This window comes from Dermacentor albipictus, chromosome 5 (assembly GCF_038994185.2).
Source record: "Dermacentor albipictus isolate Rhodes 1998 colony chromosome 5, USDA_Dalb.pri_finalv2, whole genome shotgun sequence".
Lineage (NCBI taxonomy): Eukaryota > Metazoa > Arthropoda > Arachnida > Ixodida > Ixodidae > Dermacentor > Dermacentor albipictus.
Window position 1 is genome coordinate 29,961,404 of NC_091825.1, and position 15,147 is coordinate 29,976,550.

Sequence of the window (15,147 nt, forward strand, 5' to 3'; positions counted from 1 at the left end):
GAGAACAGAAGAAGGGCGGCCGGCTATACTTAAACGCGTAGTGCACAATCCAAGAACAACCAGCACGCAGCCGTCGGCCACACGAACCACTCGGACAGCTGCTGTGGTGAGGACCTTCTGTAAATGTCTACGTAGGCTAGCACTCATAACAGAAACATGGGCTCCAGTGTCGACGAGTGCTTGGACAGGTACGCCGTCTATTTTAAGTCAATTACACTTCTCTTTGTGGGCGCAGACAGACGATTTGCTGCAGTAGTAGGCAATGCAGCACCACCTTCTAGGGCTGCATTTCTTAGTTTTCCGAAAGGGTGCGGCCAAAATCCACAGGGATCGAAAGGCGACGTGGTTGCAGCGAACAAGACTGGTGTCCGCGCGGTGATGGTGCGCGAATGTAGCACGTGTTCTTAGCAGAGTTGTCAGCTCTGTTAGAATTGGTGGTGGGCGAAATATTTATTGCGTGTATTTCCATCAAAACAGCTCAGGTTGGTCGGCGTGCGAGGTGTTGAGGGCTACGATTTGCGACAGTATCGGGCTACATGACCAATGCGGTGACAGGTGAAACATGTCGGCTGGTCGGCCGCGATTCTCCACTCAGTCGGGTTGCGATAACGCGGAGAGAAGCGTCGGGGTGGAGCGAAAATAGTAGAAGGGCGTTCGTTAGCTCGGGGATTGGCGACAGCACACACACAATGTAGACCAATCTTTTCAAGTTGCTGGCAAACGATGGCTTGTACGATAGGAACTGAAAATGTGGTAGCATCAGGGTTACGCGAACAGAAAGCTACGGGCGCCATCGCATCCAGTTCACGTCGAACGATTCGCTCCATGCCCTCTGATGGCGACGCATGCTGCTGTGCGGGCTGATCTTTACACGTGGACGTTGCAGCAGTATTGGGAAGTCTGCAGGGTGAATGGGTGCAGGACGCGTCGTCTTTTGGCCTGCTTGAAATGTCGGCACTCTTTAATGATGGCATCACCTGTAGAGCAGCTTTTGCACATGAGTAGAATAAACGTGTCGTCAGCAATGCCCTTAAGTACGTGCCCGACCTTCTCAGCTTCTGTCATGTCGTGTTCGCCTTTACGAAAAAGTGCTAGCACGTACTGGATGTACGAGACATAGGACTGCGTGGGGGATTGGGCACGGGAGGCCAGTTCCTGCTTTGCGGCAATTTTACGGCCGACTGGTTTGCCAAACAACTCTGTCAATTTCTCTTTGCATTGGTCCCAATTGGTTAGCTCCTCTTCGTGGTTTTCGTACCACACCTTTGCCGTGCCTCTTGGGTAGAACAACAGGTTAGCTAGCATTTAAGCGTAGAGTCCCATCTGTTGATTCCACTCACGCGTTCGTACATGGCCACCCACTCTTCAACGTTGGCGCCATTGGTCCCGCAGAAAATTCCAGGATCCTTGGGTTGCACAACGACAACCGAAGGTGACAGCGACGTAGCTGGTGACGGTGACCTAGGAGGCGGCAACGACGTTGATACCGCGTGCACACCATCATTCATGGTGCGGAAGTTGATGCGACGTACACTGCGGAGCTCCGTTTCCAGCCGTTGTACCCCGCACCTCTCACCAAAATGTTACGGGGATGTTGGGAGTATAGAAAGAGTGCATTTACAATATATATACAAAATGAGGCAGAGTAGTTAAGATGGCTGGCCACGAACAACACGCGGCAGCCAGCGTCCCACGATCCCTTCTTCTTCCTGTCTCTTCTTTCATCCTTCCGTAACAATATCTTCAGTTTCTTATGACTATATCGCATACCTTAACAAGTTGCCCATACATATATATATATATATATATATATATATATATATATATATATATATATATATATATATATATATATATATATATATATATATATGTATATATATATAGCCTGCGCCAGTTGGCGCTCCTGCAACACTGCAGATCTTCCTGTGTCAAGTGCTCTATTGCTAGTAATTCGCCCATCTCCGATGCCGGTGTGTCAACTACATCTACATCTGATAAGGTTGACCTAATTGATTGAATGATGCTGCATATATATTTATACATTGACGGTAGCTGTTCAACGGTAGGTCCTATTCTTATTCCTGATAAAAAGAGCTTCTTGGACGTTCCTGGGAAATAGTCGACATGTTTCCGCCTGGATATCCAGGATTGTTCACGAGGTAGGAAAAACCTCTCAACGTGAGGACGGAGCTCATTTTTCTGATACGCAGATGCTAATTCCACTCAAGCTCGTTGGAAGCCGAAAGAGCGGACGTCCCACTAATTTTGTTTTATCTTCCCAGAGTAAAGAGCCACAGAGTGTGGCTAGCCTCTGTGAAGCTTCACGTGGTGGGCGCGCTATGCGTGCAACGTAGTAAAAAGCAGCGCAAATACTGTATTTTATTATGTAGCTGCGCTCGGCTAGCGTCAACGGGAACTTTGATGCCACTGACAGCTTATTTTCTGCCCTCTTACACAGGTCTGACCACGTCTCCTGCGCCACTTCGCCAGACGTGAGGAAAACTACCACCAGGACCTTAATCCCTGCAACCCGCCGAACTTCTCCATCAAGGGCGGATGTGAAGTTGCCCAAGGCCATCGCCTTACTTGTGTCTGTTCAGAAGGGCTCAGGATAATTCAGAGTAATCGTTAAACAAACGTAAAAAGGCATAGTACTGCCTTCCTTTCTTAAAAAGACGGACACGTCGTCTGCATATGCAGACACCTTTATCTTTCATTGGCCTCGCAAGGGAAAGCCACGTATGGCTGGGCAAAGTGAAACGTGGTGCAGAAAAGGGTCAAGACATAGAACGAACAGGCAAGGGATCAGTGAACACCCTTGCCCAAGGCCGCGTGTGACCGGGAAAGAATCGCTTAGGCAACCTTTGACGAGCAGCTTGGCCGATAAGCCCGAGTACAAGAGGCCGATGTTATCTACGAATTCGCAGGAAAGCCGGATGCTTCCAGCACGCCGAATAAATAACGATAGTCAACGCGATCGAAAGCGTTCGCTTGGTCCAGCGAAACGAAGCGTCCTGGAATTTGTGTCCTAGAAGCGAAGGTAAAAAGATCTCGGGTCAATGCTAGAGATGGAAAAAAATTATCGTCCTGGCACGCTACACATCTGCGTCTGGCTGATCATTTCTGAGAGAGCACTACTTATTCTATTCGCTAGCATTGACGAGATTGTCTTGTAGTCCGCGTTTAACCGCGTAATCGGTTGCCAAGGACGTGGGTCGGAAGCCTGGCCGCCTGACTAGGGGAGGAGGACGATCAGGCTATCGCGGAAAGAATCTGGACGAATGCCATTTGATATAAACTTATTAACCATGGACAAAAGCGCTTCTTTCATGGCATCGAAAAACCGCACGTTAAACTGGATTGGCAAGCCGTCTGGGCCGGGCACAGAGGAGGCATCCATGTCTTTTACTACTGCTCAAAGAATTTCGAGTGTCGCTGGCTCGCACAGGTGCTGTAACGGCGTTGTCTGATACTTGGGGCAGGGCTCGACAGAATTCCCTCAATCTTTCGCCGTAATCATTCCTGCATCGACTGCCTTCATCGGTAGTAAATACCTCGCTGACATGCTGTTTAAAAACTGCAAATGACTGATGAGCGATCACTGCGAGCGCCATCCGGAAGCGTAACATGGCGGATTCGGGTTGAGCCTTTCTCCTCTGTCGAGACCACTCGTATGTACCGGAGCACAGATGGGTCGGTCAGAGGATTACCCTGGGTGGCAACCTGACTGGCAGCTCTAGACGATAGTCTGAGTAATGTTTCGTACTTGGCTTTCAGCAAGTCGAGATAGTCTTGCATTGCAAACGTTATCGTGTCTGCATTGCGGACGCTTTGCATCAACCTAAGTACTTAATTTAATTCGCGAGTGATTGGCGTTTTCGATTGCGTCCTGCTCGGGTGAGTAGCGGGCGCCGCGCCGGCTTCAAGTCGTCCCAAGAGCGGCGTTCGGCGTGGCGCTCGCACAAAGCTTCTAATGCAGCGCCTGTCGCAGCGATGCTCTCGGTATCTGTAAGTAGAATGACGTCAATTCGCCACAAATCGCATTTCATGGCGGTCTCGCCGAGATCCAGACGCATGGTCAAAGTGTGATGATCGGAAGTGCTGTGTGTACCCGGGGTAAGACAAGAATTTCGTAGCTTTCGAGACAGCAGCTAAGTTCATGGGGTAAAATAAATTTATCTCGCCTGCTTGCTGACCAGCCTCTTTCCCAATATGTCCCGAATACGTCATCGTGCTACTGCACCCACGCATCGGAGAGACGAAACTGTCTGGAAAGCCGGCCTAAGGCTCGCATTCCTCGATAGTGACGGAACCGTCCGGGTCCGCAAGTGTCGCGGCCCTCGCATATATCACTAGTGTCCCAACCCATTTACAGTGCGCTCCCTTTCTAAAACAAGGGTTTGAAAACACTACTCCCACACCACAAGACACAGCATTTGTCAGGGAAAAGAGGGCATCAACAGCAAAACGGGTCTTACAGTTTGAAACGTCAAGGCATGTCCGGAATTTACATTCTTGCAAGAAAAGCACCTCGACGCCCCGCGCTCGCGTGAAGTGCAGAACTTCTCTCTGTTCGTCGACGGACCGGAATAATTCAACATTTAGAGAGAGAAAATGCATAATGGCCATGATGCAAGCGAAAAACGTCGCCCTTTTTACAGGCCCAGTTGTCGGAGCCTGATGCGCACAACTTTTTTCGGGACATTAGATTTGCTCTCTTTATGCGAACTGCTCGAGACCATTTCTGTTTCGCGCGCTCTCTTTATCCTCTGCTTGGCAGTGTCCATTGCTTCTGCCATAAGGAATAGGTAGGCAGTTTGACTTAGTGGATCCTTTAACAACGAGTCCGTTGTTCGGGGCATAGGGAATCCGCTGGCTTTGGCAGGTGCAGTCTCTCGCATGGTGCAAGGTGTCGGCGTCTGGTGGAGCTGGGGGCGGTGGCTACGGCCTACCGGATGACGCGGCCTGTCGGCGAGTATGCCGGCTGGCACATCGTCTTCGTGCGCTGCGAAGTCCACTAACTCGTCGATTATTAGTTGTAGGGGAGAGGCCGTGTCGCTTGGGCTTGCCTCGGTTGAGCTGACTTCGGTAGTGCTCTTCACAGAAGGGAGGAGTGGTGGGAACTGCTTATCTTCCGAGCTGTCTGAGGCCTCCGAGGAAGACAGGGGTTCGGAACGTTCGTTGCGGCGGGGTTCTTCAGACGAAGCTTGAACATCGGGGTCCCGGTAGCCTTTGAGTTATTCTTTGGGGAGCTCATCATGCTCTTGTTGGTCGCCGTCTTCTTCTTCGTTGCTGACAGAGGTGTTAGTGTTTGCGGCTGCAGCGGAATAGGATCTGGGCAAGAAGCAGTCCGCTGTGACGTGGTTCCCGGCACAGCGGCGACAAGGGGAGGTGCACTTGGCGGTCTCGTGACCGAAGAATTCGCAACGTAGTGTCTCGCATGCCTTCCCTAGATGTCCTTCCGTCCCACACCATGAGCTCATCTTCCGAATTCCTTGGTAGTTGAACATGATGCGAAGGCCTTGTGTTGACATAAAATTTGGCACCGGCTTCACTTTTTCCATGCGAATGACCCTTAAGCCGGTGCCGAACTCGGGTCTTCCTTTGAACTGTGATTTTTGAACTACAAGAACTTTTCCATGCGGAACAGGACTGCCGCAACTGCGGCGTCTCCCACCTACGGGACCCGTGGTCCCACTTGGGCGAGCGAGGCACCATTGAAGACGAAAGAGCCCCGGGACGATAGTTTGACAGCGGCTGCTGCGGACGCGACAGCTGCGATGAACTTCACTCCTCCCTGGTCTTGGAGGATCTCAAGGCCTCCGGGCCCTACGGTTTCTTCGATGGTGTCGATTATTTCATCGGCGCTGCTGCCCGTTGGCGCGCTGAAGGTGATGCAGTGCTCCTTAGGTTGGAGTTCACGGAACACCATCCTCGTTGAGATGGATGGCTAGGTGTAGCCCTGGCTACCAAGGCGGGACGCGCGGCGCCTGGGCGGTGCTAACGTTGGTCGATCGCTCGAAAGGCACGCTTATCACTGGACAACACTTCCGTCGCAGAAAATGCGGTGTTGGACGTCGTTTCGGTGAAACATATTTTCGAACCACCCATACCCAGGCCCTCCATGTGACGCAAGAAATTTAATGAACTAATTGAAATTCTGATGCTAAAATACGCGGAAAAATTGTCGACTATGACTCACAGACAATCTACAGACATGATAGCTCTCGGATTGGGATTCGGCTGTGCGAGAAAACATATTTGTATTTCGTGAAAACTCAAAGTTTCTACCATTCACAAACCAGCCGCGGCGTCCGACATTCGCGCGAGCCGGCATGCGGGTGTCTCGAAGTCCACGGAGCGGCGCGCCCGGTTCCTTGCAATACCTCCAGCTGGCGCTCGCCTCCATCGCATCGCGAGCCATGCAAGAAGCCGCGTTTCTACCAGAAAGCCCGCCTTCGTGCATAGTGTTCGCGGCCAGCGTTTCCCGGTAAGCATTACGGTTACGCTGAAGTAAACATTACGCTGAAGTAAACATTACGCTGAAGTTGACGGAAAGCGTGAGAAGCAGTCAGGGATCTTTCAATGCTATCGTGTTCCACTCTTAAAGGCGAAGCTTAAGCGTTCTCCAAATTTTTGCGAAAGCCCCAATAACCAATGTATCTTGAACTTCACCTACATTTCAGCGATTAACTTGTCTTTAAGTCACCAAACATAACAAATCTGCCTCCTTTATTTCAGTGAGAGCACCAGGCGAAACTAATGCAACGAGCATGAAAAAGTAAAAAGAAAAAAGAAAAAAGGGGAGAGTTCAACAATTATTCTTGACGCTTCTAAATAAGCCAGAAACGGTAACACTACGCGACACATTGCACTGAAAATGCTGCCTATTCCTGCAATGTATAAAGTATCTGAAACGCAGAGTCCTCTCTTGGAACATTAGGAAACCTAGCTAAAAGCAGTGGCATGATACTTTTGAACACTTGCTTACAATTTTTTTATTGCTGTATTTGATCAACACGCTTTTACTATCGCACATAAACTTGGCGTATTGTTTCCCTTATGCTCGCAAAATTGGACCTCAGTTGTTGTTGTAACTATGCCAGCGCATCCGTCTAAGTTTTACACCGCTCGCAAAATAGAATATTAACGCTATGGGCCACTTGCACACCTATTCTGCTGGAAGAAGCGCATTCAACACACTCATTTGGAACATTGCTTACACATTGGTCATACCATGCCCCTAATTTCTCCCGTAATATAAACAAGACGCTTGTTTAGTTCACTCAGAACACCGAAGAAGCAAGTTACGAATCTCGTAGGATAAACGGAAACACATGGAAAAACGTGGATTTAGTAACTATCTGCAACACCTCCATTTCAAGCAGGAAAGTGAATGTTTCGCAACGCATTGCGTTTAAGATTCTCTCTATATTCAGGGCTTTTCAATAGTCGATATTTTGTGCTGTTGTTTTAAAAGTCTGGGAAATATTTCGATTACCGGAATTATAAAACCCTGAAACGCTTCAATGAGTAGCTTTCTACAACGGCTGTAATGAACCTACACAGGCTAAACATATATCGCTCGTCACTCAGAACATTGCTTCGTACTTCGTTTGCACATAAATACCGCGCCCCTCAGATTTTACTGTGGATACCGGGTGAAAACAACTAAATGTCGTGTATAACGCATAGAAATTGTGAGAAAGCGATTGTTTAGTAACTGTATTCACAGCACATAAGCAGCCTTCACAGTTCGAGTTTTCGGTACACGTCACCAAAAAGTGGCCCTCATTTTTCAAAATACGAAATATCTGCTGTTTTTTTCTCCTGCCGGGAAACAACTTATAGTGCAGCGCTTTTTAGAAACAGTCTGAAAAGGAAATCGTCAAAGTCAGGAGTGACATATGCGTTTAGAAATAAAGTCAGTGTTCTATTGGTATTGAGATTGCTCTGCACTTTCGGCCAAGGTCATTTTCACGAGCACATCTACGATAAGTCGTGATTGCACGATGAAATTCGACAGTTGTACATGTAAGAGGTTTGATTAAGTTGTTTATGGTGATTATATACTGAGACTGCAACGCTGCGTAGGCTATCTCTAGACAGAGAATAAATAGTTCCAGCATTTGATAAACCAGCGATTTCATGCCGTAAGGCACACAAGTCGTTCGGCGTGGATGATTATAATACTTTACCGGACGTCCCCCTCGCAGGCAGGCTAAATGTAACAAGCTGATTAGGTTTTCGAATACGGAAATAAAGGTCCCAAAAACTAAGCATGATGCATGTAAAGTCACTGTAGATGCAAGTTGCGCAAGCACCCTCCCGGTTCATGCGCCTATTGGCGGTGAGGAGTTACGTAGTCGCCATCTATCGGAAGCGCCTTGCTGGCGTAGTATGAGGGATCACGCGGCGCGCTCCTCATAGGTTTTGCTGTCAGCGCTCACTGAAAACACCACGCGCGAGCTCTCCGGGACATTTCTGTAAGTACTTTCGAAACTAGAGAATCTTCTTACTGTCTAAACAATAATCTTGGGCAAACTGAAAGCACACAATCGTTTGCAGACGCTACCTCTTTACCGAATACGTAGAGTGAACGCCACTGCGTGCGGTCGCCGCGATGGAGTCTCCCGAACCGGCTTCTTGCATGCAAGATAGGCAAACGCTGAGGGCAAACTATGTGAAATATGTTCTTATAGTGTTTGTATAACTTAATGGAGCGTAATAGAACGACGCCTCAATGCAGCGATCGCACAGCTTCGCAGCGACCGACTGCGCGTCTGCATGCTTGTCCGCGCACTGTTTCGCTTTCTCCGCGAGCGCGTTTGCGCACCGTGCCATGAGCTTTAGGCCGCAGAATATGAGCATTCGACAGTAAACAAGCAACCATTGTTGCGTGGGCATTATCAGAGCTGTTCAAAAATAATTTCATTGTAGAGACTTCGACGCCTACGCGGACTGTAATTTGCCGTCGCGACGATTCGATCTTTTTTTTTTCTTCTAAATTCTTTGATCTTTCAATATTATTTCTCGAGTTGCGTCGCACTGTATGTTTATCGGTGTTCTCAGCGTGCAATTTCCCGCTGCTCCTTTTTTTGTAATCCAGTGCATTCATTCATAACACAAACATGACCATATGCCATGCTTTTTTTTAAATGTGCTTCTTACCGCTGCCTTTCCACTCCACTGAACTTGTTAGTATATATAGCATCGACTAGTTCATAGACCAAACCGTCATGACATTAGTCGGGCAGCGGACTCGGGCGAGCGTCTCAGTGCGCGTTTTCAGAACATCGCAGACCGGGCACCGTAGCAGAAGTCTTCCTCGCGTCTGTGCTTGCTGCATACCCGAGTTGTAGCCGATGACTGTTTGCCGGTTTTATGTTTCGCGAGCCAAGCTTCACGCAGCTTCTTGTCCTGCGGCTACGTATGAATAAGGCTGACACCGGGCTCTGTTGCGTACCTCCGGCACTGCGGTACCGAGCAGTAGCCTACCATGTTGCGCACCTTCAAAGGCAGCCACTACCTATTGTAGCGCTTTCAAGCGTTGTAAAGTAGACACTCGAAGCGGGGAAATCTCGTCACTAAATGAGGACCGCAGCGTACGAGGGAATTTAAAGTCGTTTTCCGCTCGCTTCGGCGCGCCCGAAGCAGCCGACGCGGCCGCTATGTCCACGTGATCCCTCCTAGCACGTCACGCCGACGGTGGCGCCAGCTTTTCCAGTGGTGGAGCTCGAGGCCGTTTCACTTGGCGCGATTGGGGCGAAAAAAAATCGTTCTGCCGCGCACGTCGCAGAGCGATTTTCGCTCACAGCTTTCACATGCGTTTGCGCCAGCGCGATATCCGTCGCAGCGATGCGCAAGGTTGCCTCCTGCTCAGAAAGTATCCATGCTTGCATCGTTAAATAAAAACATGGAAACTAGTCAAATATTTGAATTTTCCTATTTTTATTCGATAATAGAATAAGTACACCATTTCTAACGTTTAAAAGCGGTGAGGCTTTACGACAGCTTGCAGATACGGTTAGTGAGGCGCTGCACAACACCGCAAGTATGAGCGTGCGGCTTGCGCGGCGTCGGTGGGGTGGTTCCGTTTAGTACACTCTAGTTTCGTTGTTACTATGGAAGCCGCAACTTTTTTTCCTGGATGAGTATTTGCTTTTGCAGAAAAACAAGCTACTGTTGAGTGTGCATGTATATAAGCAGCTGGCGCAATGTGTGGGGATGAAGAGGTTGACGACGGCGGCGATCAAGTGGGTTTACGTGCCTTATGTCGAAGCGGCGTCCTTCTCCCGACCTGGATAGCGTGCAGCTTCTCCTTTCAAACGAATTGTGTAAGCGAAAGAAAAAAAAAATGTATGAAGCTCCTAAGCCGCAAACGCTGGTGGGTACGCCCTAAACATAGCTAAAACTGACGCGCGACATTGCTCCAAAAGAGCTACCAACGCGCGGTGAAACACACATTGCCCCTCCCACATCGCGCCGATCGCTGCGACTGAGCGACGGCGCGACCAACTTGTTGGAATCCAGTCGCGGAGAGGCCACGACGTCGCGGCAGTCGCTGAGCGACGGAATTCGCTGTGTCGCTGACTGAAAATCGCGCCATGTGAAACTGCCCTATGGGCCACGGTGCGGATGCGGCGGCAAACGCTACCGGAATGCGACGCCTCCAGAGCTAAACGGGCGGAACTTGAGCACGGCCGGTGTGACTTAACGCGCACATTGTGCCAAGCCTCAGCTACTTCTCATCATTTGCTACAGATGGCGAAAGTTGCCTGCTCGGTCCAGGGACCTCAGCTCGCGGTCTGTTCGGTCTAAGATATACCTAAGCTTAAAGGCGCGGATATCGTCGGGCGTTTCCAGCGCGCCAGGTAATGGCTGGCGAAGTCATATACGCCACCCCCCCCCCCCCCCTATGGCCGGCGACGTCAAATACTCCCCCGCCCTCACACATGCACATTCCGATGACCGCAGGAGCGTGCGATCAGTTGTTGCCGTACTCCAAGCGCACAAGCGCACGCTCGATTCAGTTCACCAGGCCTGCTGCCGGTCAGCCAAGCTATCGCGAGATGCACTCTGCTCCAACGGCTCCGGAGTGAGATGGACACGTTCAGTTCCCGCGCCAGCCACGCTAGACAGTACAGCGTCCAATTTTCGCCGACGCAGCGTAACTGCGCCGCGCGTCGATCGCCTCCACGTTAACTGCATCCCCGCCTTGAGCTTGGTCGCCCCAGTGCGCTCTTCATCTCCGGGCGGGGACGGAATGCATCTGTGCTCTGCTCGTTGAACGTAGACAACCAGACAGAGAACACCGGCTCGACTCGGAGAAGAAGAATAAACATTGTCGGGTCCCAAAAGTGTGTACTTTGCCATTGTACACGTTCATTATGTTAAATAAACTTTCAAAGGCTTCGTATTAAGAGAACATAGCGGACGCACCACGGCGCTGGCACGGCACACGAAGCAGCCAGCAGGTCTAGCAGACACCGCTAACTCAGTGGCTAGCAGACGTGCGGGGAAAGAGAGAAAGATAATGAACGGATCGCCATACCCGCGTCTATTCGTTGTTTGTGTTACTGTGGTTTCCTTAAAACCTAATATAATGCCTGACAATGAGGATTTTTAGACGTGAGATTGTCACATAATTTGCGAGCAGCTGTCTTTGCCGTTACATGTTTGTATGAGTGATTTCGCTTGTAGGACCTTTTTCTTCAAACGGAGACCATTGCTTGTGTGAATTGCTTTTAAAGCTTAACCGGAAAAACCCCTAACTTTAGAAGGCCACGCAACAAAGCCTCGGATTTCGCTTGCTTCGCTCTTAAAACATAGCACCTCATTTATTTATTTATTTTGAATAAATAAATAAATAAATAAATTTCTACCCGCAGAACTTCAAAAAATATAAAACCCGGAAACGAAGGACCCTGCACATACATGGCTGCACCTTTAAATTATCCATAAGACGTCTTGCGAAGCCGACGCGTTAACATAAGGGACTGCTTGCGTTACTTTCGTTTGTATAGCGAGGCATCCCTGTACTACTACTCGCATTTCTTGGCAGAAACTTAGTTTATGCACTTATTACTGTGCATTCTTATTGCCTAGAAATATCGCAATACGCTTAAGAGAAAGCAAAAATTTGCTTACAAACGGAGTCCAAGGCTAGATTCCTGCTTCTTCTTCTTCTTCTTCTTCTTCCCCACAATTTATTTTCCAGCTATATCGTATGTTCCGTTGGTGCCGTAATTTCAAATTTACCAAGTAAAATTTTCCCTTGATGAATCTTGACTCGCTGACCTTTGACATTTGAGTAGTCATGGATCAGAATTAACCTGAGAAAATAATCATTTACTTCAGTTTCTTTTTAGGACGTTTACTCGAGAGTAACGTCCACCCATTTCTTGGCCCATATTTATATTCATGCTTAGAACATGAGAAGGCCAAAGCCAGCTGGCCCAAAATTTTAAATTCGCTGCTCAAGCAATAATAAAGAAAAACGAAAAGAAAGAAGAAAATATAAAAATGCGCGACATATAAACAAACGCAAACGCACAATTTAAAACATTATTTACGGACACTAGCATCAAACTAGTAATATGTATGTATAGCGTGTGTTCTTTTAGCACACTTCATCGTATTTATTTTATATAAACATCGTATCGTCATCCTAGGTCTTCTTGGCTGGTGCTACCGGCGACTTCGCCTAATAATCGCACTCGGTCTAGTTCCATCCTTTTAAGTAGCCAACGTTATCCTCGGACCCCAGTGTCGTTCTAGCCTCTCGTTCTCACTGGAACTTCGCTGAAGCCACCGGGTGCGCCCGCCTGCAACCGAGAAATTGGGCTCCAGCGGCTCCGGTTCTACTAACCTTACACGCTTGCTCAAAACCAAACGCACCAGTGCGGACCGCCAATAGTCGCCAGCGTGATCTCCAGGTCCTTGCAGGACTCCGTGGTAACGACATTGAGGACCATATCTACAAATAATGCAGATTCAGCGACTTTAACAAGCGGAATGGCCATCAAAGGTTAGTGAACATCGCATTCTACCTCACCCACGTCAAAAAAACATGGTTCCTCAACAAGCAACAGGAAATCACCGATATGTTCGCATTAACGTAGAAAATCCGACAGATCTTCGGAACCACTTTTGGCTAATGTGATGGCGACAAAAAGAAGCTGAACGACCGCTGCCAACACGAAGGCGAGTTGTACACTTCATACTTTGAAGACGTCTTGGCGCCTGATGACGCAAGCAGAACGCATTCTTCACATATTGAAGGAAATCGGCGCCATCGCATTTAACGCCCTGGCGGCTCAAAATGCCGCCAGGGCAAAATCCCGCCAGGGCATAAACGTGCTGCCGGCTGGGTAGGCAGTCAGCATTCGGACCGAGTCTTGTACGTGCGTTATCTGTCTAAAACATGACAGTTACTTAAGCAATGGGTAAGCGTTGCTTACCCTTGCTGAAGCAAAGATTGGGTCACCGTTTGTACACGAATTTTTTCCCAAAACCACGCACAAAATGATAGGAACGCGCAGCCGAAACTACTCGCCTACCCCAAATCTCGCGCCCATGTTGTCAAGGGGCTTATAATGTCAGCGAATGCAGCGGCGTCGCTACGTTCGCCGCCTACCGTGACGGCTCTGTCATGGCGCATCTCGCGACGGTCGCTTCGCTGCCATGGGCGCTATGCTTGAGAGTTGGTTACGTTAGGTTTGTTCGATTCAGAAAAGGCGCACGGCACCAAAAAGAAAAAGGTGCAGGTAGTGCCAGTTATCGTGTGCCGGGCTGCATCCACTCGCTGCAAGGTTCAAGAGTGCACCGCACCGCGGCGGCCCCTTGCCTTGCACCAAGTTCATTCGGACAGGCCGCCAGTGGAATATGAACCTGGGAACGTTTAACGCTAGAACGTTATCTGGTGAGGCGAGTCTAGCAGTGCTATTGGAGGAATTAGAGGGTAGTAAATGGGATATAATAGGGCTCAGTGAAGTTAGGAGGCCAAAAGAAGCATATACAGTGCTAAAAAGCGGGCACGTCCTGTGCTACCGGGGCTTAGCGGAGGGAAGAGAACTAGGCGTCGGATTCCTGATTAATAAGAATATAGCTGGTGACATACAGGAATTCTATAGCATTAACGAGAGGGTGGCAGATCTTGTTGTGAAACTTAATAAGAGGCACAAAATGAAGATTGTACAGGTCTACGCCCCTACATCCAGTCATGATGACCAGGAAGTCGAAAGCTTCTATGAAGACGTGGAATCGGCGATGGGTAGAGTAAAAACCAAATACACTATACTAATGGGCGACTTCAATGCCAAGGTAGGCAAGAAGCAGGCTGGAGACAAGGCAGTGGAGGAATATGGCATAGGCACTAGGAATATCAGGGGGGGGGGGGGGGGGTATTAGTAGAGTTTGCGGAACAGAATAACATGAGGATAATAAATACCTTCTTCCGCAAGCGGGATAGCCGAAAGTGGACGTGGAGGAGCCCGAACGGCGAGACTAGAAACGAAATAGACTTCATACTCTGCGCTAACCCTGGCATCATACAAGATGTGGACGTGCTCGGCAAGGTGGGCTGCAGTGACCACAGGATGGTAAGAACTCGAATTAGCCTAGAACTGAGGAGGGAACGGAAGAAACTGGTACATAAGAAGCCGATCAATGAGTTAGCGGTAAGAGGGAAAATAAAGGAATTCCTGATCAAGCTACAGAACAAATATTAAGCCTTAACTCAGGAAAAGCACCTTAGTGTTTAAGATATGAGCGACAATCTTATGGGCATCATTAAGGAATGTGCAATAGAAGTCGGTGGTAACTCCGTTAGACAGGATGCCAGTAAGCTATTGCAGGAGACGAAAGATCTGATCAAGAAACGCCAATGTATGAAAGCCTCTAACCCTACAGCTAGAACAGAACTGGCAAAACTTTCAAAGTTAATCAACAAGCGTAAGACAGCTGACATAAGGAAGCATAATATAGATAGAATTGAACATGCTCTCAGGAATGGAGGAAGCCTAAAAGCAGTGAAGAAGAAACTAGGAATAGGCAAGAATCAGATGTATGCGTTAAGAGACAAAACCGGCAATATAATTATTAATATGGATGAGGTCGTTCAAGTGCCGGAGGAGTTCTATA

At 48.7% G+C, this 15,147-nt stretch overlaps 1 protein-coding gene across 1 annotated transcript in view; it reads right to left on the reverse strand.

Annotated features, from left to right (window-relative positions):
* Positions 1 to 12,192, reverse strand: part of LOC135913821 (uncharacterized) — a 72,021-nt gene extending 59,829 nt beyond the window's left edge. The window contains exon 1 of the mRNA XM_065446514.1: positions 12,154 to 12,192. The gene's annotated coding sequence lies outside the window, so the exon portion shown is untranslated. The remainder of the gene's footprint in view (positions 1 to 12,153) is intronic.
* Positions 12,193 to 15,147: the final 2,955 nt, after the last annotated feature.